The sequence below is a fragment of the Corvus kubaryi genome, unplaced genomic scaffold (assembly GCF_017639235.1).
Source record: "Corvus kubaryi isolate FWS band 111438036 unplaced genomic scaffold, C.kubaryi_AGA036_p1.0 69, whole genome shotgun sequence".
Taxonomy (NCBI): Eukaryota; Metazoa; Chordata; class Aves; order Passeriformes; family Corvidae; genus Corvus; species Corvus kubaryi.
Genome location: NW_024582057.1, coordinates 3,914,658 through 3,938,994, shown reverse-complemented (window position 1 = coordinate 3,938,994; position 24,337 = coordinate 3,914,658). Strand labels below are relative to the sequence as shown.

The 24,337-nt window shown below is 41.3% G+C and overlaps 1 protein-coding gene across 1 annotated transcript in view; it reads left to right on the top strand.

Moving 5' to 3' along the window:
* Positions 1-6,317: 6,317 nt before the first annotated feature.
* ATXN1 (ataxin 1) overlaps positions 6,318-24,337 on the top strand; it is a 166,806-nt gene continuing 148,786 nt past the window's right edge. The window contains 2 exon segments of the mRNA XM_042049043.1: positions 6,318-6,328; positions 11,609-11,731. The gene's annotated coding sequence lies outside the window, so the exon portion shown is untranslated.

Here is a 24,337-nt window from a genome sequence, read left to right as displayed (position 1 = left end):
TTTAAGTGTGATAGAGGTGGAAAGGAGGACCAATGTAAAAGTTGAAGGGTAGATTTCTCAAGGGTCTTTAGCTACCTGTTAATCCTGGTTCATAGGGCGAATTCTGTTGAGCTGTCACAATCCAAAAGAGTTGGAGCCTACTGCTGCGATGTACAGTTCTGCACGTATGCAAAGGACTGAATAATCACATGGAGGACCATAAAAGCACAAAAGAAAATTGGAGGAGAGAGAGAAGAAAGAATGACAGTAGGTTTTCACATAGGATTGAGATCCACTTCTTGGCACAGATGTCCGGCTCTGGGAAATGAATCTTAAGGTAGAATAGTTACGCATGTAGGAAAGTGTGCCAGTCACTCCTTCCTCTGCAAGTGCTTCCCTCACACCTTGCCTGCAGAGGCAGAGTGGAAGGACATGGCTCTGATCACTCTGGTGAATGGGTTAGAGCCAGTCCAAGCTTTGTTCTTCAGAGCGTGGGCTTATTTATTGCCCAAGTTTTCGTTTAGGATCAATAAAGTTTGGGTAGTCTGGTTGTGCTGTGCTGGCACTTGGGGCTGGGTCGTGCCTGCCTTGGTGCACTGCGGGAGTTGCACTTGCCGAGTTGTGTAATTGCACATTTACTGTCATACCACGAATGACTGATGGCATAATTTGTATTTTCAAAATACATAAGCAGCTCAGCCTAATCAGGTGGTGTGGTAAATATTTCCAGGAGATAAAAACAAAGTATTAGGGCAGGGAACAGAGTTGCAAACTTTCCTTTAATGAGCTGCATATTATTTGATTGTGGTTTTTTTCATATACATGAGCTTCTACATGCCATATTCTAGTAATCACTGGCAGCTGCTTCACAGTCCTGGAGAAATAATACTGTAAACACTGGAAACAGTAAAAATGACTGGATGTGTCAGTTTCCTTTCAGACTCCTGTGACTAACAGGTGATTAGTACAAATAGCAGAAGGCCCTTTTATCTTTCGTCTTGCTTCTGGAAATAAAAAGAAAGGGAAAGCTGGTGGACAGAGGGAACAAATTCAGCTCCTCCAGACAGTTAACAGTGGTACTGCTGACTGGCTTGGATTACAGTTCTGGCTGGGTGGGTGTTTAACTTGTAAATATGAGTAGTTCTGCTCACTTCCTGGAGCCCCTAAAGTTAAGTGCATAAATGTTTTGGGACCTGAAAGAGCCTCTTTGGCTTATTCTGGAGAGTTTGCTGCAAAATCTTATGATGCAGGAAAACCCCCAAATCTGAAGTCTTTTCCCACTTCTAATGAGTAGCTCATAGTGTCGATGGGATGTGAAGTGGAGGGATTCCATTTCTATTTTTTTATGCATACCAATCTTCAGTGCTTCAAAAAGATGCAAAAAATGAATATATCATGTTTTTGTGTGCTGATCAGCTGCTGTTATTTTTCAAAGGCACAAATTTTAAATAACAAATGCTAATTTAAGGAACTTGTTAACATATGTGGAAAGCACTCCTGGAAAAAATAGTGAAGTTAGAGTGAAGGGTTTTTTTTTTTTTTAATGAAACATTTTTCTCTAATACAAACGTGTCAGTGCTTGGTGACAGTCACACTCACTGGAACTTGGGACAGCAGGGGGAACAGCTCACTCTTTCATAATGAAGAACAGTTTGTTTTTAATAATAATGAGAAGATCCTGGTAATAACTGTGAAAAGGCCTAGGAAAGTAGTCCATTCACAGGTGGATGAAATATTTCTGTAGAGTTTAGATGTCTTTCTGAAAATACTACACAGCAAATTTCTGAGCTTGATGCTACTCACTTGCATGAAATGGAAGGTGGTTTCCCACTGTGGGTGGGATTTTAACCTCAAATTATATGCCCTGTCATATGATTACCATAAGCCTAAAGGAGCATAATTGTCCTTGCTGACTTTCAAAGTCTCTTTAATTTTTTTTTGAGCCTTAAATTGATTAATCTAGTGTAGATTGCATTTAAATATATACCTATATGTTGAGGCATATGCATTTTAGCATAAAATGTGAGTCAGGGGACTAGTACAAGGAAGTGTGTTTGTAGCTTTTTAAACTTATTTTAAAGCAATTACATAATAATCATTGCCTTTTTCTTTTAGTAATATACCAGCTACTGAAAGCAGGTTGTTGTCTATTTCAGCCCATTTGAAAGAAAGTTGAGCAGTTGGTTTCCTTGCAAATGTCGCTCATCCTGCAGAGACTGGCTGAAGGGTTACTTTCATTTTCTCCACGACAGTGGTGACAGGAAAGTTATGTGGTGGTGTAGTTACTAGCTGTAGACACCAGAGAGAAACCCTAGGTGTAAAGTCAAGGAATTGTTGGAAAAGACAGTATAATGTTAAAACTGACACTGGCTGGTGCTAGAAAATGAAACTGTTGAGTGCTAGCTTTGTCGTGACAAATATATGCAGGTTGAAAGCAGTTTTGTCCTAGGTATGAATAAACACTGGAGAGATTAGACTGCACTGCAGCCCACATTAGTACATGTGCACGTATGTAAAGAAGTACAATATCCAGAATAAACTAGGCTGTAAATAATTTTTCTGGTTACAAACTCTGTTCACCAAAATTAATAAGACACATGTAGCCATATGCAACATTGTGAATGTTCCATAAATTTAGCTTTGTTTCTAACAATATCTGTCTTATATTATGAATCATGTAAAGGAAAAATAGTTTATTTTGATCCTCCAGGGGAAAAACCCTTTTATTATCTCACCTCCCCTCAAAAAGCCCAGACATCTACTTGTCCTCTGTCATTTGAAGCAGATTTGAATCTGTTATCTCTATGTACATCTACAGATATACTTTTCCTGTCTTTCATAGGAACAAAATGTTGTCCTACTTTCTGTAATTGGAATTTAGTAAATCACAGAGAAGTTACAGTAGTAAACTGAATGTGTTAAAGAAATGGAACAGAGGACAGATTACAATTTAATTTCCCAGAAGATAGACCTAATATTATTCATAAACAGAATGCAGTTCACAGTAAGTACAAGTAAAGTTGTGTTTCAAACCAGCATAAGTAAAATAAACCTCCTTGGGCAAGACAATGCTTTGTTTTGTTACTGGTGAATCTTACAGAACTGGCATTGCAGTTCTGAGTTTCAACATCAGATCCATTGGTTTACCTTTCTTGCCAGTTCAACATCATTTTTCTCAGGCCAAGATGGATATTTTAGTTTGTTTTCCTTGTGGAGTGTACTATCTTCCTATCTCCCAGAATCTTTGCAGTAAGGTTGGAGTCCACTGGCCAGCTCCAACTAAATTTACCAGGCAGGTTGAACTCTGAGCAGTTTTGTGAAACAAGGAGTTGAGTATAGAACAACAACAGGAATGTATGACCTTTCACGAAGGAAAGGCTCGCCTGTGTTACCACAGATGTGAGAGTGCGATGGGGTGTGAGCCATTGCTCAGGGTTAGCTTTGCTCAGAGCCTGCATCTCACTGTGCATGGGGTCATGGAGAGGCAAAGCCACAGGGAACCAGCCCTCATGGACTCCACTGCTTATGGAACTACTTGGTCTTTTAAGGAGGGAGAATATCCCAAATCTTTTTACTTCTCCCACGCTTTATTGGTAAATATATGATTTTAAGTTTTCAGCTTTCCTCTACTCTAAACCAACAGCACCTTCACTCATTTCACATGTTCTACATGAGTCAAATCAAGCCTGGGACAGAGGCACAAAGTGATATGACCAGGGCTGTGTGACAGATGGACAAGTCTGTGCAGCTGAGCTGGGAGGTTAGAGCCCAACCCACTTTTTCTGTCCTATGCATAAAATCACCAGTGAACGCAGTTTAAACACAGAGATCACTTATTGAAGGTCCCAAACTTTCTCAGACAGCTCTTGAAAATGCAGGATAAGGAGTTAGGTGAAAAGCTGCGCTGTTAAAAATTAACCATCTTAGAAACCATGTCCCTGGCTGGTTTAATACATAGAAACAATTACCTTTGCAGGAAACTAACGCAGATCCACAATGCTTTGAAGGGAAAGGACAAACAGCATGGTAGCAGCTGTGACAGGGCCCAGCTTCCCCTACTGACTTTGCCTTTTTCATTCATGAAAATGGACAGTGGTGGTGAAGTTGACTGTGGATTTTACACACACTTCCTCTGTGCTTGGGCTTCGTGCTTGCAGTGAGCTCAGTCATCTCCTGTGTGGAAGGCATGTGAAGGAAGAGAGAAGCTTTCAAGAATGATTTGAGTACTAGGAGAGCATTTCACTTGGCCCCAGCCAGGTTCTCAGCACGGTGGTCAATTTGCTCACAAATTTGCTGTCAGATCCAGAACTGTTTAACAAAAGCTGAACAGATGGATCAGTGAGGTTTAGTTGGTTTCCTGCACCTGGAATGCAAGGAGGTTTCTATCACAAGGTATTTCTTAGCAACTTCCAGTGAAACTCTGGAGTGTTAGGCTCTTGTTACTGCTAGGGACAAACAGCTTATGAGGAAAATAAACAAGTATGGGGGATTGTGTAGACAGGTGTCTTTCAGCCAGTGGCCTGAAAACCTCCACAGACTCAGCAGGTACTTTTTAAAGGGTGGCAAAAAGTAAAGCTAGACATCATGTCATAGAATTCTTGGCCTTTCAAGCACTGAAAAAAGATGTGATGACTGTCTTACTAATTGAATTAGTTATGGTAAGTGTCAAGATTTTGAGGGTCTGTTTAATGACACTTTCAAAGAGAACAAAAGATCCACTATGAGGATAAAGTGTACCAGAGGACATTTAACATAAGCTCAGATGACAACACATTAAAAAAGCACTGCTGCCCAAAATTTTCTGCTGGCAATTTTTACAACTAATGCCAAAATTTTTATTATTATGCCTAATGTTTATTATTTTTCATGGGGTTTAATGGTGGAAAGGTAGTACTTTTTTTGGTCTTTTTATCCAGTGTGGTTTACTTTTTTCCCTTCCATAATAATTCTTTACTATTTTGGTGCAAGATGAAGAGAAAATACTTAAGTTTGTTTTACTTTTTCCCTTCTGTAATTGTTTTTTTTTTACTATTTTGGTGCAGGACAAAGAAAAAATACTTTAAAGAGTAGAAGAACTCATTGTAAAACTACAGAAATTAGGTTATTGTCGCTGAAACTACTTTGATCTGTTCTTTACATTGTTCACTTCAAGATGCTCTTGCTGCTGTCGGTATTACACTGTTGCAACATTAGAGTCGAATATACTACCACCATCTTTTTATTTGGTGGCATAAAGATGAGTGACAGCAGAATATTTGATTTTTATGATTATGCCTTCATGAGCAAGTAGTGTGGACCAACTGGAGAGAGTATCTGCGAAAACTGTGCTGGGATGCTGAGGTTTGCACCAGGCATGTTTTGGGGTTGCTTTTGCTTCCGAGCAGTCTGGTGCTGCTGGCTGCTCACGCTGGGGAACGTGATGCTTCTAGTTAATTCCTCCCAAGAGGGATTTGTTCATGTGCTGCAGGACCACCCCACAGTACAACTGAAAGCCCAGGCAGGATGGATTATCTGGAGACTTGCTTCAAAAGCTGCATGCCTGATCTAACAAAAGCAGAAGGTAGTTTTGCTCTATAGGGATGTAGTGGGATGAAGGCACGGAAAGAAAGGCATATTTCAGTGATCTGACTGTGTATAGTTGTGCCAGTTAGTTAAACACATTTGATAATTTTTCTTTTTTTGTGTTCTTTCTTCCCTTTTCTTTGTAATTATTACTGAAAGGGGAAGGTTGATGTGAGTAGGCTTCTGAGAAGGAAGCCTGTTTTGAGAAGTTAGAAAGAAGAAATCTTCTACTGAAAGGATTGTATCTTCTTTAAGGAGCTTATACAATGCCAAGTGCACATTAGATGCTTAACCAGTAATGACCCATGTCTAGCGGCTGGTACTTGACCTGCTGATGTGAGCATGTGCTCACCTGGGGACAGTGCTTGTAACCTTCAGGTTACAAGCAGAAGGTGCTCAAGCAGACACTGCACTGAACTGAGGCTGTCAGCCATCCTAAGACACTGGCTGGGCATCCTTCATTTAAAGGTGTATAGCCTCTTCTTGGTGTGTATAATGTCCTATTATTGCTAGCATGACTTGGAAAAAGACATTATGTTACCTGAGAGAGCAGGTGTGAGAGCTGGTCTGGCAGATATGACAGTCCTGCATTCTGGATCTGACAGTTGGCAGCCCGGGGAGCCTACCAGGGAGCCAACCTGGCATTTGCTGAAATGCTCCTGTTACGGTTTGTGCTGAAGAAAAGGAAGTAGAAGTAGAGGTGACAGAAGTAGTAGTACAGTGTTGGGATTTTTTTTACAAAAGACAAGTTTGGAAGTAGACTTACAGAAAAGCTTTGTCTTTCTCAGTGTCCTGTCTCTTCTTGATTAAAAGTGTAGGTTTGACTACAAAAAAACCAACCAATTTTTGTAGTCAACCAACTCACTGAATCCAGGCAGATGGGGCAATGTTTCTTCCTCTGCCTGGAAGATTTTAGTTGCTGGCCAAGCTGCCAGCATACTCCTGCTACTCTCAAAAAGTAAGACCAAACCACAGTGGCTGGTTGTGGCTTAGTCAAATTTCTGTTCTAAAAACAGCTTATGGTCAGGCCTCCAAAGTTTCCTGCAACAAAGGTCATCACAGGTTTCTTCTGAAGTGTCCTGAATGTGTCCTGTACTCTCTGTCACTGGACATACATGATTGTATAAGGAATATTTATTGTTCAGATCTTTCTATATAGCAGCGAGCAACTAGATTCCAAAAGACAACCTCATATAGCTAGAAGGTAGGTGAGATGAGTAAGTAAAGCAGAAGGCAATAGGAAAAAAATACGACGCCCATCTGTTCCAAACAACATGGAATTTCTATTGTTTTTTAGAGCCCTTCATTTGAAGAACCCAGAATGTATCTGCACATTGAATATCATGGCATATTTCATTTTCTTAACATCTCTTTCTAAATTATACATGCTCTTTAGCAGAGGCACGCTTGCCTGTTGCTTTTTGTGGGCAACACACTAAACTTTTACAGGAGGATGTGTGTTACTGTTTAGAGCAGCTTGGCCAGTGAAAGAGTGGGTGGAGGGTATTCAGCTCTTCATCCACTGGCATTCCTTGTTTTCAGAGGTTGTGAGCCAAGGAGGGTTTCAGAGGTTTCAGAAGTCTTGAGCACAGGCAGTTGTATGGCAGGGTCGCTGCCAAGGGATGAAATCACTGACTTGTGATGCAGTCTGTCTCTCTCAGACCTTCCTGCTGGGATAAAGGAGGCACTCAGGGTGCCAGGGAGAGCCTGAGGTCAGCACCTGATGAGACTGGGGCTTTGAAAAGACATGACACGCCTCAGGGTAAGTGGGGGAGAGCATAGCTCTGTGTCACCTTGTAATGATAAACAGGTGGCATCAAGGCATGGGGGCAGTGAGCGTGGGCTGGTGGTTCTAGTCCAAAAATCATGCAATAAAGTCACTTTGGCTGTTAAGAAAAGATGGGAGTTCATGGTGTTTGTGCTTATGAGCAGAAGGTAAGAAAAGGAATAAATAGCATGTAAGAACATGTGCCTGAGCCTGCCAGACCCTCGGCAGAGGCAAGGGAGAGTAGTAGGTCCACTTGATGGCATCACATTCCTGTGAGATTTGGGGGGAAGAGTTCCTGTCCCCATGGTGAGAGGTGTGCAGAGAGCCTGGTCCTGTCATTTCTCCATCCCTCATAGCTCATCCCAAAATGAGATCGTATTTTAGCAATCCACTCTGTTCTCAACTGGCCTTGGCTCTGTCCTGTCACGTGCGATAGTACTACTTTTGCCCAGGCCCACTCCAGAACTGCTTGCCCTGGGGATGGCAAGGGAGGCTGGCAGTCCTGTCTGCTCCCCAGGCTTGGAGGTAGGAAAGCCTGCCCAAATCCAGAAATAAGAGCTGAGTCTTTCTCTGTCGCTGTCTTCAGGTTTCATTTCTCTCTTTACTTGAGTCTTTGTTTCCATTGCTGTGGTTTTTCATCAGTTTTGGTCACAGTCAAGTCATGCTGACAGAGCAAACGTGCAAGTTACCTAGAATGGAAAATCATCTCAGTCCATTCAGCTCCATTGGCCTTTTGAGAGAGGCCCCACTGTGAAATGAAGGAAGACTGGGGGAAAAGAGGTGTCCTAGTGCTGGTATTTTGTCAGGCTGCTACTTTCTTGGTATTTTCTTAAAGTCCCAAGCTGCCAAAGCAAGGGATACTGCCTGTCTCAGCTTTCACTGAAAAGCTAAATATTTCTGCCTTCTGAGTGCAGAGCAGCACAGCACCTGTTGTGTTCCTGGGGCTCTAGAAGCCAGAAGGCAGAGAAATTGACCCTGTAACTTTTGTCCAATCTCGTTGCTTTTGAGGGAAGTACTGTGTTTTGGGGAGATGTGTGCTGATCGACCATCAGTAAATTCTTGGGGGTTAGTACAGCATGCTGCAGCTGTGACAGGCTGCTGAACAGCCCTGGCTGAATTCGGTGGCTTTGCAGCTGGCAGGGTTAATGCTGTGTATGGGAGGAGGAAGGAGGATTTGTACTTCAGAGCTGCCTCTGCTGGGGGCTAGAGAAGCCAAGCACCGCCTCAATTCTTGCACTGGGAAGAGTGAAGGAGCTGACAAAATATTCCTTTGATTTGTTTGAAGCTGTATTCATTTCTCCAGAAGGGGGAGAGTGGAGTAGTCAAATGCTGGGAGGAATGTGCCTAATTCAGGACCGTCCTTTTTCCCTGACTCCACAGACACTACAGAGAAAAATCAAGACATGTAGAAAGGGGCTGTCAGATCGACTCACATGTTTTGCAAAGTCCAGAATTATCTGGCTGTTGAGTAAGTCTTTGTAAGTGTGACCCAATAATTCTGTTTTAAGAGTTCACTCTTGGTTTTGATACCAGTTCGGTTACTGAGCAAATATCAGAAATGCATAGAGGTGCAAGCCATGAATAGACAGTGACCGCAGGAAGAGCACATGTGTATGGCAGGCCTGATGCTCCTTTCTGATGGTGAAATTTGTATTTGGATCACAGATATTATGATGTAGCAAAAAAAAAAAAAAGGAGGGCAGAATGTATTTAAAGTATTTTTGTTACACTGAATTTTTAGTGCTTTATCCTCTGCTATATAAATTGTTACTTTTGGGGTTTTTTTTAAAACCAGACCATTTTCTCCATCACAGTTAAATCTATTTTCTTTTGAAAAACTCTGATTTGTTGCTCCTGTTTCTGTAAGGATCAGATGGGTAGTGGAAGCTGTACAGCAACTTTATGTATGCTTCTCGAGATAGTAAAATGCAGGCCTACAATAGGCCTTTTTTAAGCAGCTGTAAAGCTGTTGTGTGAATACAGTGAATCCATTCAGTGTCCCCCATGCTTGCTGGGAGCACCCTGGAGAAGAGAGTTGTACTAGTGAAATGACTATCCAGCAAAACGGTTTCAGAGGGACAGGCTGATGACTCACTCCTTATTTTAGTTTGCAGGGTCTTTTTCTGGGTATGTGAAGTTTCAGCCTGAGTTCAGAGATCTATAACTTTCTCCATGTTTCCAGATTATCCACTAAATCAGCATAGGTATTGTGTTCCTTGCATCAGCCCTCTGAGATGGGGGAATACTCTTATTTTTGCTGTAGAGGCAGGGGAAACTGAGGCAGGGGAAAATTTGGGTTAAGTGACAAATGTGCATTAGGAGCCAAACTCTCATGCTGCAGTTGTACTATAGAAGCTCAAGTGTCATTCAGAGCTGTTTCAGCCCTTCAGGAAGTGTCACACAGCATTTGCCCATAGGTCATGCAGAAAAGCCTGGAGGATAGCTGGGAATCTGTCCATCAAACAGCTTTATTTGACTCTTTTAAACAGAGCATTAAAAAAGAAAGTATGTAAAGTGAGAACAGGAGGATTTTATGCTGATTTTGATCTTCGGCCACCTTGTATTTGAGTTGGGGAAAAAATGAGAGGCAGAACCTAGTTGATCTGGCAGGGTGACACTCTGTAAGATAATCCCTTTAACACTTTTTCTTAAATTAAGAATGGTTTCTAGGTGGCATGAGTCGTGGACAGACTGTCCTCATTTCACTTTGAACTTGCAGCCTTTTCTGGATTTGTGTCACAGATTTAGAGGGCTTTGTCCGCTTCCTGCAAGTGGTAGGCTTGGCTGTTGCAGTCTTGACTGGTGTTGAGTGAGAGCAGGCTCCTTGAAGAAAGGGGCAACACCATATCAGCATGAAAAAGCACGGTGGAGTAGGGGAGCAGGGTAATTTAAGCAGAGTATTTTGTACCATGAGCAGCTCTGGAGAGTGGTGACATAGGCACAGCCTTTGTACAGGTGTCGAGGTCACCCTTATTTTGTGTGTTGTGGTCTTCTTGGAGTTTTGGGTTGTTTTCCTCCAGGGTGTGTGGGGCAATAAACTGTGGTGTAGAAAGCTGTACTTTTTGAATTTTTGACCCCTTTTGGAAAAGTTGTCTTTTTTGATGTATATACAGCCACAAAGTCTGTGGATATTGTCTTCATTTCTTAATTAAAAGTAAGGGAAACATTATTCAGACCTGTCTGTCTGTTCTAGCCAAGGAAGAAAATCAAAGTGGTCTGGCTTACATGCACACAAGGTCAAATCCTCTCATTGTCGTGTTGTGTAAATTTGTTGGCTTCAATGGGGATAGCCACAGGTGTAACCCTGGGAACAGTTTCTTTCAGGCTTTTTACAGAGCAAAAATGCATGTGGTTGTTGGTCCTAAAAATTGTTTGTACAGAAATAGCTGGGATGCTTGTAATCCAGAGAGGCTGTGCAAATGCAAGACCACGCTCTCAGAGGGAACGTGAACTCTGCTCTGGCTGGCAGTGTTTTCCTCCTGACAGAGCCTGGTTTGGAGTCTTACGTACTCAGCCGGCTCCTGGCCAAGCCTTGCTGCAGGTATGGGAGAGGGAGGAGGGTGAAACGGGGTGGTGAGAAAGTGTTCTGTTAGCAGCACTCGCTGAAAATTCAAAACCTTCAGACCTTTTTTGGTGATGGTGGAGAATATCAAAATTGATTGTATTAGAGACCTGCCAGTTACTCTTAACTCATTTGCTTTGTCGCTCCTCCTCCCTTCCTTCCTTCCTCTCTCGACAGCTGGGCTGGGTTTTGTAGTGCTAATGCTGCATTGCTTCTCCAGCACGGCTACTACTTCCCCCATGCTGCTACTACAGAAATACTGCAGTAACTCAGTGAAGACTGAGGGAGCTGGCCATATATCAGTGATAATAACAGTGATAGTAATAATAAAAATGTGTAGCAGTTTGATACTTTAAGTAATGATTTTTCTTCTGGTTTGTGTCCTGGGTTTTCTTCCTTTTTCACAGTCATAAATTTGTGGAGCCTGGTAGATCCTGGATTGTGCTTTAAATTAATACTTTGTAGTATACTATCTTACAGATTTTTTTAAATGCCATGTTTTTGAGTGGTCTAAACCAGTATTTTGTGGGGTTTTTTGTTCAGTTGGGTCTTTTTCTTTCTTTTTTTTTTTAAAGTACAGCCCACAGAAGAGCTGCTGCTGGAGGAAGTTACCACACTTGCTTTAGATAATGAAATATACATTGAAAAAAGGTCAGGGATTTCCCCTGAACCACTCATCAATTGCTTGGGATGACATTTTCATTCTGAGTGTTTCTTTTTTTTTGTTTTTGTTTAAGATCCTGGAGCACAGGAAAAGAGTTTTAATGCAAAATACCAGAAAAAAAAGTCTGCAACATCTCCTGTGAGAGGGTGAAAAAAAGGAGGTTAACAATTGCATCTTTAAACACTCATAATTTGAGGTAAGTGATTGGAGGGTCTTGTCAAAAGTTTACAGTTAGTTTGTAATTAAATTAATCATTATGTACCTCAGAGTGTCATGATATTGTTGTTGAAGGCAATAAAAACAGGCAGGAGAGGGAAAGAGAGAACTGTAATGACAAACCCAGAAACAGCAGTAAAAATATGTATGTAATATTTGTAGTAGTAATGCATTTATCTTTTTGAAAATGGGCCCCATGAGTTCCAGTCCCACAAAAGGGCAATCACTCTGGCATTTATAAGGGTTAAACCCTGTTTAAATCAATGAGGCTATTCTCCCTGAAAGTTAGGCGTAAGCCTAAATATTTTCTAGTTTGGAATCTGTATCATATGGGAACTCAGTAGAAGAAAGCTATTGAAGAACATACACAATGCACAGCCAGAAAAATGCATATACAGATCTCTTACTGTTGGTGATAATGTCATGAGTAATCTGATTTTACAGCATTCTTAAGTGATATTTTTATATTAAATACATAGTTCTCATTTTTATGTTTAAACACCTAATTGAAATACCAAACGTCTTAGCAGAGCCTGTGAATTCTACACCACCTTTAATAATATGTCTGCCTTAATTGCTTCATCAATGTGTCTTTGAACAAATGGAGCTAAATGTATAAAGAAAATAATGTCCCCTTTCATAACTAGAGTTGCAAATTGCACTTGGATATTTGAATAGCAACTGAACTAAGAGTTTCCTGACTGAGGCTGAATTGTGTTGCCCAGAGTTAATTTTTTTTAATAAAGACAATGATGAGGCACAGGGAAAAGCTCACCTTTTCCCCCTAGTCTTCTTTTCTGTTTTCATTTCTCATTAGAAAAGATTCATACCTGAGTCTAGTAAGGAGAAAACACTACAGCTGTAAAACTTTTAACCACTGAAAATGTTGCATGAATGAACACTAAAAACCACAGCATCTTCCTTAAATAAAATTTTTAAGTTATTTACTATGTTCTGCCCCACAATTGTGCTGAAAGAGACAAAATTGCTGTAAGGAATCTGCAGAATCAAAAAGACACATATAACCTGGAAGAAGCAGGGTATACATTCCCACAAAAGTGCAGAGAATCAAAACCCTTTGGCAAGTGGCATTTGCAGACATATGTTGCCTACCAGATTTCAGAAGAGAGGAGAGCATAGCCAGCCCCTGGTGATTGCTCTGTATTTGCTTTGTAGGAATAGAGCTATTAAGTTTCTTTTGAAATCAACAGGCCCACTGCAGGGAGCTAAATATTTCCTTTCTGGTCAGTAGACTAGAGCCATGGCTTGGGGAAATTTGTAGTGGTCCTGTAGGTATTGGTACTGATTTTTCTGAAAAGGTCAAAATTTTTGCAAATCAGTGTAGCCAACTCCTTTTTATGTGCAGGTCTTGCACTAGAGACTGTGAGCCCAAACAGGAATACAGGCCTCTTTCAGCAGGAGTCCGAGGCAATTTGTGTAGTTGTGAAATGAGGCATTAATGCAAAGCTGTTTGAAGGCTGAGGTGTGGAAATGCCTTGCTCTCTGGGGCAAGCCCTGTTTCAGGTGTAGGTGACAGTCTTGGCCAAATCAGTGAGAAAGAAGTGCTCTGTAGTGACTGTTGTGTGATCACCCTCAGGCCACCTTTGCTTTCTGTCCATCCCACTCTCTTGGAGGGAGGCATTCCTTCTTGGTTCTGTGGAGCATAAATCAAAATTCTTTTCTTGCTGTCTTCTTTTCATTGACATCAGGCCAGGATAACGTGCATGATTTTCCTTTCACAATTGCATTCTTATTGCTTTCTGAAGAAGCGCGTGTTGAAGTTCAGGAAAAGGTATTTTGTAGCATCTGTGTGGCCTTTATAATAATTTTATCAGCTCTATGTTACACTCAGAAAATCATTGAGCTTGTTTTTAGCTTTCTTTGTATTGGAGAGTGCAGGAGCTCATTGTCAGAGTATTGGAGGGTGCCAAAAGATCCATTTTAGGATATATTAAATTGTACCGCTATTCTTCTCCTTTCTTATTTTTTTCAACATGTGAAGAAATAATGCACCCATTTGTGCGCCTGGAGAAAGTCCTGTGGTGTGTGCCAGGGAGTTATGTGGGTGCTGAGCTGAGCAGGAAGAGAGACTGACTCTTTCCTGCTTTGTATTTTTCACTGAGCGTGAACACAGGGGACCAAGCCTGCCCAGATGAAACACATGCCTTTTTTGTTTTGCTCTTCGTTTGGCTGTCAGCATGCCATGTTCAGATGGCAACGATCAGTCACAAATTGTCCCCTGCCCATGCTCTTCAGCTCTCCTAAACCATTAGTTTTGTGGAGCTTTTCAACAAAGATGCCACTGATTCGATTTCCCCACCCCCTGCCCTGGCTAATGGAAGATGATTTTGTTTGTTTGTTTGTATTTTCCCCTCTAATCAGGTGCATTAGATCCCAAGGCAACCTGTGTTAAGTGGAAATGAGGCTTTGATAATACGTGTGCTTGCTAGAGACTTCTTTAGATTTTTTTTTTTCATCCCTCGTATATGGGTCTTTTCAATGAGGCACCACTATTGTGAATCAGAAGGAAAGTGCACAGCCTGCCAGGCACATAATGGAATTATTCTTCTGTTTCATTATGTGTGTGTGAGCCTTTGTAAAGAGGAGGTGGTTGGGACAGAGAATGGAGACCTTCACTGCAGGGAGGCAGGAGAGTGCAGTGGCACAGTGCAGGGCAGCACTGTGGTGAGACAAGGCCCTGCCTGTGCCAGTTCCACCATGCCTGTTCTGCTCGGCTCTGGTGGGCACTGCCTGGGACTCACACTGTCACACTGCATGTCCCAGGAAAATGGGTGAAGCTTGCACAGCCATTCACTATGCTGACTGTAAACCACATAAGGCAAAATATTTGAAAGCTGTAAAGTTTCCAGTGCTTTCCCTAAACTTTCAAAAGAATGATGTGAAAATGAACCATGCCAATACTGTCCTTCTCCACTGTGAGGCTATTTATTATAAAGGATGTATGTTATAAGGCATTTTAGTATGGAGTACATAAGAGCTTGAACCAAAGCCTTGGATCCAAGCCCCCCAGCAGCTTTGCAAAAGGCAGGATCCAGATCTGAAGTCAGTGGTTCACACAGTTTCTAGCACAGAGGGGTTTTAAGTTACTTCAAGAAATGGGATTTGCCAGAAATTTTAAACTGAGGCTTTTAAACAAGTTTTTGGCTTTTTCTCACCCACCATTCTCCTCTGCCTTAGAAGGTTATTGCAAAAGCATTGCAGCTGTTTTCTCCTAGCCACTGTGGCCAGGACACAGCAACTCAGGAAAAGGAGAAAGGTGTCTGTGGTGGTGACTGTTATACAGCCATATGCTTTCTTTTCCGAGTATTTTTTTCTTCTTAGGAGTTAGACCTCTCTTCTGGATGGAGGTCTTTGAAATCGCTGTGGAGGCTTTGGAGGTAGGACCTTGAAATTTCAAAGACATCAAGAAATGGTTGACCAGCCTGGCATGGAACAAATCAGGCTACAGTGGCTGGACTCCCACCTCCTTAAAAGTCCTCTCTTGAGATACCGTAGCTGAATTACAGACATGAAAAATTACAGCACTGTATAAAAGAAATACGTAAGGCCTAAATTTTTCTTTTCTTGCTAGATATGTGGTTCTGTTTTTATTCTCTCCCTTTTCCTTTGCCCTTGGACACAACATTTTTAGGGCTTTTCAGTGTCTAGCTGTGCATTTACTAGAGAGGCATCTGGTTATGTGTTACTTGACACATCTGTTGCGTACGTCAGAGAATCAAATCCAGCACCCAGAGACTTTATGCGTATTTGCAGTACTCCCTGTGGGACTTCAAATCCTTAATCCAGTGGATTGCTTATGAGGATACAAAAATGCAGTATTTCAATCTACTGCATATATTACTGCAGTTTATTGCATATATATTGCACATATATACACTACAGTCTCCTTTGTATTTGGCAGAGAAAATCTAGTGTGGGAAAGACGAGAAGTGCAAGTGAACTGGGAAGTTTTTAGATATGGTGGTTAACTTGCTCCCTCCTGAAAACATAATATCTCTGGTTGGCTGCATGAGAAATAGTTTTCATCATGATTTGAATATCTCTAAAAGGTAGTTCCCCAACAGTGTTTGTGTATTTCCAACTTAACTACAGGCTTGTTGGACTGTGGGGAGAGGCCAAATACCTGAGGCAGCATTGGTAGCTGAGGCAAAGCTTAGGCTTTGCAGTTTTGTCTGGAGAATCTGTACTACTTGCAGGCTGTATAGGAAGCATGAGTGTCATGACTTGACCCCAGCTGACAACCAAGTACTATGCAGCCACTTACTCCCCGTACCCCCACAGTGGGATGGGTAAGAGAATTGGAAACAAAGTAGGTAAAACCCATGTTTTGAGATAAGAACAATTTAATAATTGTATAACAACAGGAACAATAATAACAATAATAGTGGTAATGATAATAATGATGATGATGTAATGAAAAGGGAGGCAACCAGAAGAGAAAGAGAAATCAAACCAGAGAAAGACAAGTGATACACAACACAGTTGCTCACCACCTGCTGATACCCAGCCTGTCCCTGAGCAGCCATCAGCCCCTCCTGGGCAACTCCCCCAGCTGATACATTGAGCAGGATGTTCTGTTGTATGGAATATCCCTTTGGCCAGTTTGGGCCAGCTGCCCTGGTCATGCTCCCTCCCAGCTTCTTGTGCACCTCCTTGCTGGCAGAACATGGGAAACTGGAAAGTCCTTGACTTAGGATAAGTCCTTGACTACTGAGAAACTAAAACATCGCTGTGTTATTAACATTATTCTCATGCTAAATCCAAACCCCACAAAACCTACAAGCTACTGGGAAGAAAATTAACTCTATCTCAGCTGAAACCAGAATAGTGTATTAGTTCAGATTTCTGCTTTGCTTTTCCTCTGGAAAGTTCTGGAAGTGCATTAAGTTGCAGAAAACATGTGGCTTCTTAGATGGTCTTTCTTTAAGATCCATGTAGAGCCCAAATGTGGTAGGTGTTATTTCTACAAATACCAAGTTAGGGCTATTCATTAGTGTGCAGTGCATGCCAGTGAGCACACGGACTTACCTGTTGCTTTTTGGGGTTTTCTGTTTGCTCTGGTGGGACTGCCCTCTGTGCTGGCCACCCTTGGATACAGCAGTCGACAAAAGCGTCGCTGATAAACTTGTGTGCACGTTGTCTCCCCTTTTGTGGATCGGTAGTGGAGTGACTGCTCACCATCTGGGGAGGCGAATGGTAGCCATCAAAATGGCAAGGTATGCCAGTCCCTGGCTAGGTCATTGTTAAAACCTGTTGGCTGGGTGTTATAGGGGGCTGGGTAACACAGGCATTAGTGCAGGGGAGCTGGGATGGGGGAGATTTTACTGAACCCAAAACAATGTGAAAATGCAGATTTGGCAGAAGGCACACTACAGCAAGAGGGAGAGTGCAGAGCGAACATCATGATTCCCTTCTGCTGGAGGGCTCAGCAGCTGGTGCCCATGTTGGGAGCATTTTGCTGCCGAGCAGTGGTCCTTTGTGCTCTGATGGAGTGGAGCTGTGGGTGTGAGGAGAAGGCGTCCCAAGGGTTCACCAACCCTGTGGCCCACTCCCCTTCTGCAGTGGGGAGTCCTTTGGCAGCCCTCTCCTCCCCTGGCTCTCTGAGACATGGCTGCTGTGAGTAGGGTGCTGCAGCTGCTTATTTGAAATGATAATATTTTACGCTGTTACCGTGGAATACTGCAGTATTTTTTGTAATTGTGGGCTGCAGGCCAGTAATGTACAATAACATTTTGCTCTTCCTGTGCTGTTGCTACTGTAGACATTCGTTCCAATTTGGGCTGCATTTGCAGTACATGGGTTTTTTTTTTTTTTTCTAGACACTGCCTGTTATCTATTGTGGATATTTTTGGAGTATTCATTTCTACCCACGTCTGTCCATATAAATCTATCTCAGAAAGCACTTCAGAGAGTAGCAGTCTCTGTTGAACAAGCAATTGTTGTGGCTTTCACGGAATTATATCTTTTTTAAAGTATGAGGCAAGAATGAGATGAAAATTGCTTTTTAAGTTTAAAAACGGTTATGGTTTTAAAAAATGTTTGAGGCAGATAGAAGGCAAAGCCTTTCTTTGACCAATGGTGAGCATATTTAGCACTGAAGTCCCAGTCTGCATCAAGCTGTAGGTGACTGAAACCTCTGGGATGGCAGAATTCAGGAGGCAGAGCCTGTAATGAGTCTCCGCAGTTTTGATTTTAACTATTTTTTTTTTTAAATTATTTTCACAGGAAAGTAATCATAACTTGGAAGAGGGTCAGTAGTGTTCCAGCCAATGATTGTTTATTAATGTTGTCATGGTCTGGAGATGAAACTTTTTGTCAAAGGGAAACTCAAGTCCTAGACATCAGAGCTCACAACTAGTCAGCCTGCACAAAGTTAGTTTCTTTCTGGAAGGTAGAGGTTGAGTCTAAAGGAAACGAAGAACATACAACACAAAGAAGACAATTAATTTGTATTTGGGTAAATTTGGAATAAAATACAGTGTGCTATACAAAAAGGATTGCGCTTTTCTCACATGTAATTTTAGTGTCCTATTACTGTGCTGACTCACTAAATGACTTCAGTTTCAATCTACATTTGGTTTAAATTACTTCAGAGGCCTGCATTTGTATGCTGCTCTAAAGTAATTGTCATCTGTAGTCCAGATTTTTTTCCTTTTGTTTGGCACTTCAACTGGCTTGTCTCCTTTCATTTTCTGGGTCTCTGTTTTACTAACATTTGAAACCAATCTCTCTGTGTGCCTGCTTGGGCCCTGCAATTGGCAAAAGCCATTTTTCAGCAACAGATAGAACAAGGAATGAATCATTGCTTTTTGCCTTTCCATTAAATTACCTAAAACACTACTCGTAAATATTGCTTTATGTATGTTACAGCAGCATGATTATCTCACTGCATTGATGGAACAGTGCTGAAGTGAATATAATTTTTCTTCTATTACATCTTTAATGAGCTTCAATTAAAAATAGTGTGTTGGCATGCCAGAGTAGATGTGTTATTCTCAGAAATTTATTGAAACCGTTTTGCCTGTTAGAGTTGGTTGACATCATGTTTCTGAAAAACATGGTGGACATGATGTGGTTGATTTAAACAACAGAAAACCGAAAAAATCTGCTTTGCTAGGTGAAAGTTGATAAGACAAGTAAAATCTGGTGACTGGGAAGATTCAGGTCTGTACTGAGTGGAAAAGCCTGCTTTTTGTCTGTGTTTGAGGGTGAATTTTTTAACATATAGTTAAAAAAATAATCACAAAGCAGCAGGTTTCTGCAGAGCTCAGTTTAAGTCCCTGATCACTTGACACCTGTGGCAGCAGGTCTGAGTCACAGATAGCACAAAGCTTTGAAGCCTAATACTCTCAGTATTCAAAAACACACCTACGTAGAAGTTTAATTTCAAGTATCTCTTTTAGCTCTGGGTTCCCCCCCCCCCCCCCAACAAATTTTAAGAGTCATTCTTAGAATTTTGCAGAGAAAAATTTTCCCAGCACTTGTGGCTTTGTGAAGTATTGACATCACTTAGAGATCAGAAAATAGCTCTGTCAATTTTAGCTTGACGGCATTCCATTCTCTGCTCCAAAAACCTGATGAATTACAATGGATGAGTCAAAGTTTTCTTGGAATTTTCTTCCCTCCCCTCCCCCCCCGCCTTGTGCAATTCCATTGCCATTTTTAGCACTGAGGGCAGCTCTCCAAAGAATGTCTGTGTGCTTGAACTGTGATTTCTTGAAAGTCCAGAACAAAATACAGTTGTGTCAGATGACAAAAATCATTCTATGTTTCTATGCATTTTTGTAACATTATGTGAGCGTTACTGAAAAATGCACAGCAACAGGCAGGAGATGTCTGATAGAGAGGTGTTGCATCTTCACTTCAGCAGCATGAATATCTTACTATCATGCTGCTTCATTATGCTGTGATGAGTTTTTGCTTAATTATTTCTGTGTTTTATCAGCTGTTCTCAGGGAAGTTGCCTGACAAAACAAATTATCAGTGATTTGGGAGACTTGGACCAGCTTGAAGCACTTGTTGAACCACAGCATCCTTCTGCTTTTGCCTCAGTTTTAAAACCAAGGATTATGTATTTAATGTATTTTAGCAGGATGTTGAGAGTAGAAATACTAAGGACAAAGAGTTGTGGGGGTACTACTGTTACCTAAGTGATGTGGTATGTTTAGGATAAACAGTGTTGTTAGCTGTTCTTGGCAAAATCCCTGGGGTTACGATGAGTGAAATTTTAACTCTGAACGAGTTTGGTTTTTTTTAACTTGAGGAAGTAGCCTGTATCATGCATATTCTAATGTGTCAGAGTGAATGTGTGAAATATGAAACTGCTGAAAAGAAATGTGAGGGGGAAGACAGGTTAAAGTGGTTGTAAATGGAAGATCTGTGTATTTTATTTCTGCACTAGATAAGTATTTTACTTAAAATTGGCCGGAAAAAAAAAAAAGAGAAAAGAAAAACATGCAAGTGTCCCCTTAAGAGCTGCTGTGTCAAATTTGAAGAATGATTTGAATTGAGTCATTAAAGTGTGAAATGGAGGGATTTTAGTTCTGCTTTAAATTATGCATCTCAAATTAACCTTAGCTGTGGAGTCTCTTCTGACGCCCCCATAATGACACATTATTGGTACTAATGGCTTCTTTGTGACTTGAGATACAAACAGACATCCTAGACAGAAACATTTCAGCTTTGAACTAAATAAGACACACGGTGTGCATTTCTACCTTGGGTTTCAGTTGCAAAGCACTGCTCCCTGTCCTGGCAGGCGAGGGCAGTTGAATGAAAACCTGCTTCACAAGCTTTGAAGAGCAGGAGAGCAATAAATCTGGAGTGAATGTGAAGCCTGTCCAGACACTGAGCGCTGTAGGGAGCCAGAACAAAGACTGGGATGTGGGCAGTGGTCCGGGAGGGGGAACTTCAGTAGATGATAATCTTGGGAGGAAAAGGCCCCAGGATTGTGAGGGAAATGGAGAAGAGATGCCAGGGTTTAAGGAGGAAGTTGCTAAATAAGGGAGGGGTGAGATTAATACATAAAATAAGCAGTAGAGGTTAGTCAGCCCTTTATGTGCCCTGCTTACGTAAAAAGGGGCTGTATCTGTGCAGTTCTGTGTACTCTTTTGAAGCTCGTTATCATAATTTGAAAAATTCCATCTCTACGCAGAATCACTCATGGGCTTTGCAGCTTCCTTTGTGCTACTGGTGTCTCTCCTGGGACAAGGATGTTAGTTACTACTTCAGCGTAGCTACTGGGTGGGTAGAGTGAGCCTGGCTGTGAATGAGTGAGAATGGCATTGTCTGGAGTGGTGTGTACAGAAGATGCACAGAATTTTACATGTTGATGAAAGAGGAGGAAGGGCTTGGCCAGGCAGGCCCAGAATTTAGACCCTGCCTTCCCTTCCTAAAGATATTAACTAGCTCATTGTTTCATCCTTGTTTTCTCAGTGGAATGTCAGTATACACGATTGCCTCCCCTTTCAAGATGCAGTTCTGGGAATTTACTTGTTGGTTATGTCAGGAGTGATGGAGAGATGCTTTTGCCCCGTGGTTGTGTTGTGTGGTGTTGTTACAAGGCTTGTGACATTATGTGACTTTCTCTGTAGATCTGCTCTCAGCAGAGAGTGCTTTGGAGTAAGTAAACTTGTGGTATTCTGGATCCAAAGCAGGACAGCATTTGACTGTGTAGAATCAAATACTAAAAAAAGTATTCAGATGCCTTCTTTGGACTTCTACAAGGAACCACATTCCTGAATTGGGACCCAATAGTTAAAAAAAAAAGTAGGTATGTGATACATCACATTTACTAATGCATTAGAGATATTTATATGAATAATTAAAACACCATTTAGAATTGCCACAGTAATAGAACAAAATATGTTTTGTCACTTTTCTGTTCCGTTTAGTTGATTGATTAATTTACTGATTTCTTCCATAATTTAGAGTAGGTATCCTAAACATTACTGTAAATTAGCAAGACTGTGCTTTATGTTAATAACCTGTTGAAAGCACTAATGGAATGAAAAGAAGTCAGAATTTGGTAATAAAGATCTGAAAAACAGAGACCTAGAACACATATCTAGTGTTTTGCATCAAATAGATTTGTAAAATATTAGAGCCTTTGTTTGTCGTAATTGTTAATTTAAAAAAAAAGTATTTAATACTCATTATGAATAGCCTAATAGCACATCAGAAAAAAAGGAAAAATTAGGCAACAAGCTGCTTTAGATTTTCCATTGTGTTTATAGTTAACTTTAAGCTGGTTGGAGTCAGTGGGAACATGTGTGGGATGGAGGACAGAACTTCACTGTTAAAGAGACCACAGTCCTTCTGAAACTATACGTGAAAAAAGTAGTAAACTTCTGAAACTGAGGTCTGGAAAACAGACAGGTGTTATCCAAGATACCAAGAATTGGAAATAGTATTAAATTTCACACACATATGCACATAAAATATTTTTGTATTTCTTAGCTCAGATTTCTTCTGGTTTATGTCTTTGATTTTTCCTTATTATTTACATTTAATTTATTTACCTGTTTTGTCATACTTTTTCCTACCTTCAAAATGACCTGCTTTATGAATATGCTAGAATGTATGCTTAACAGTAAGGCTTAACAATTTTTAAGTCAGTATTGTTCTGATCCCTTTTCAGGGCTGTGTTTCTCTGTTTTCCAGCTACAATGGACAATTTGTTGTAACACTTGGATTAGTGTCATATGTTTTGTTTGGTACTGTTGTTCTAGCCATGCTTGGAATGTGTGTTTTCATATGTTTTTTAAGGCAGTTCTAGATGCCCATCAGAGGGTTGTGCTTTTGCTTCCCATCCACTGGTGATGTCCAAACTTCACTGAGGAGAAAGAGGTGGTCTGGCAGGAGTCATGGCCTGTTAGCCTGGGTTTTAGCCCTGGTTTGAGGGAACGGTTACCTCTCCAGGCTTAACTGGAGGTGCCTTACTCTGCTGCCCTAATACAAAGTAAGTGATAGAAACTGTCTGCTGCATAAGGGGATACAGAATATCTCAATATGGAAAGTGCTGCATGAAATTCTTCCACTTACTGTTACTGGTTGTCACACCAACAGTCACTATAAATGAAGAATATTAGAGGGGAAAAAAATCATTTCAGTTAGTTTATTTTGTGCATATTTGACAGCCCTCTGTGTATAGTCAGTTACATGATTTCCTGGGATAGCTAGATTTCTCTTTATTTGTGTGTGGGTCTTCAGCTATAGGGAAAAGAAAATACTTTAAGGATCAGAAAATGTGTTTGTAAAGCCAGGAGAAATTGTCTGCAACCTCAAGAAGATATCTAAGAGCATTTAACTGCTTTTTACTCGTCTTCCAAAAGGAGCTCAGTTCCGGAATAACAGTGTCCTTTTGGGCTATATTTCAAGATGGTATGATTATTCTTAGACAAGAATTACAAGGATCGATCGCAAACCCAACACATCCTTTCTTTTCATGACAGATTCACTGATCATGCCATTATACATTATTTTTACAGCATTAATAGTGCACTGGTCAGCATAAACACCAGAGGCAGTAATCACGGATTTTTGTCTCCATCTTAACATGTGTTTAAGGTTATGCAGTTTGTTGTGATGGGTTTGCACCCACAGTTCACGAGGAAGGAGAATTGTTTTATTGTTCACCTTCCCTTCTGTTTTGTTTTTATGCTTCCTCTTTGAGTTGGGGCTGGGCTGTTTGATGTCTCTCCAGGGATAGAGCAGGGCAGGGAGAGCATGCCTAGCAAAAAAGAAGAGAAAGGTCATTTTGAGATACCAGTGGTTTACAAGGTGCGGGTTTTCCTTGCATATCCTACTTCTGAGGTAGTAAAGACCAAGATTTGCCCTGGGTGTGTGTCCGGAGCCCTTCTGCACTGGGGTTGTGGTAGAGCTGAGTGCAGGGTTGCTTTTCCTCAGTAGAGGGCCCTGCAGTTTTGCTGTGTTTTGGCAGCTTGACATGGCAGCAGCTAGGTAACCTGTGTGCATGGTTTTTGGTTTTGGTTTTTATTTTTTTGGTTTTTTATCCGCCATCCTCAATTTACTGAAGCTCTGTGACTTTTTGACCTGCTGTCTGTAGGCCGTTGTTTTACAAGCTCATTAAGGTGGCCAGGATAGCAATGGCAGCGATCCTGCCCCCCCATGGGTACTCATTAGATGGCTTCCTTGTGCTGACATAAGCGTTGTGTAGTCATGTTCCGAGCCAGGTCTGGGAAATGATCCAAGTTAAAAATAATCCCTAAAAAAAAAAAAAGGTAAGTTTTCAGCAGGATCTGTTCCTGGATCTAGCTTGCCATCATTCTCACACTGGCCTGGAAAGTGTGAGGGTTTGTACTGGCACAGAGGGAGGTGAAGAGGAGCAGGTGAGGCAAGGTGGTCAGTGTACTGCTGGCAGCAGGGATGCTGCCTGCTTGTATGATGTCAGCCTGAGGAGGTGAAGCTCTTGTGAGTGTGCTGCCTGTGTTTCCCTAAGTGCAATGGCCCAGTAACTTCCAAAGTTGTGAGGCAGTTCTGGCCAAATTTGCCTGAAAAGCAGTGTTGAAGGGGTCAAGGTCCCCATAGCTCAGCAATTTATGGT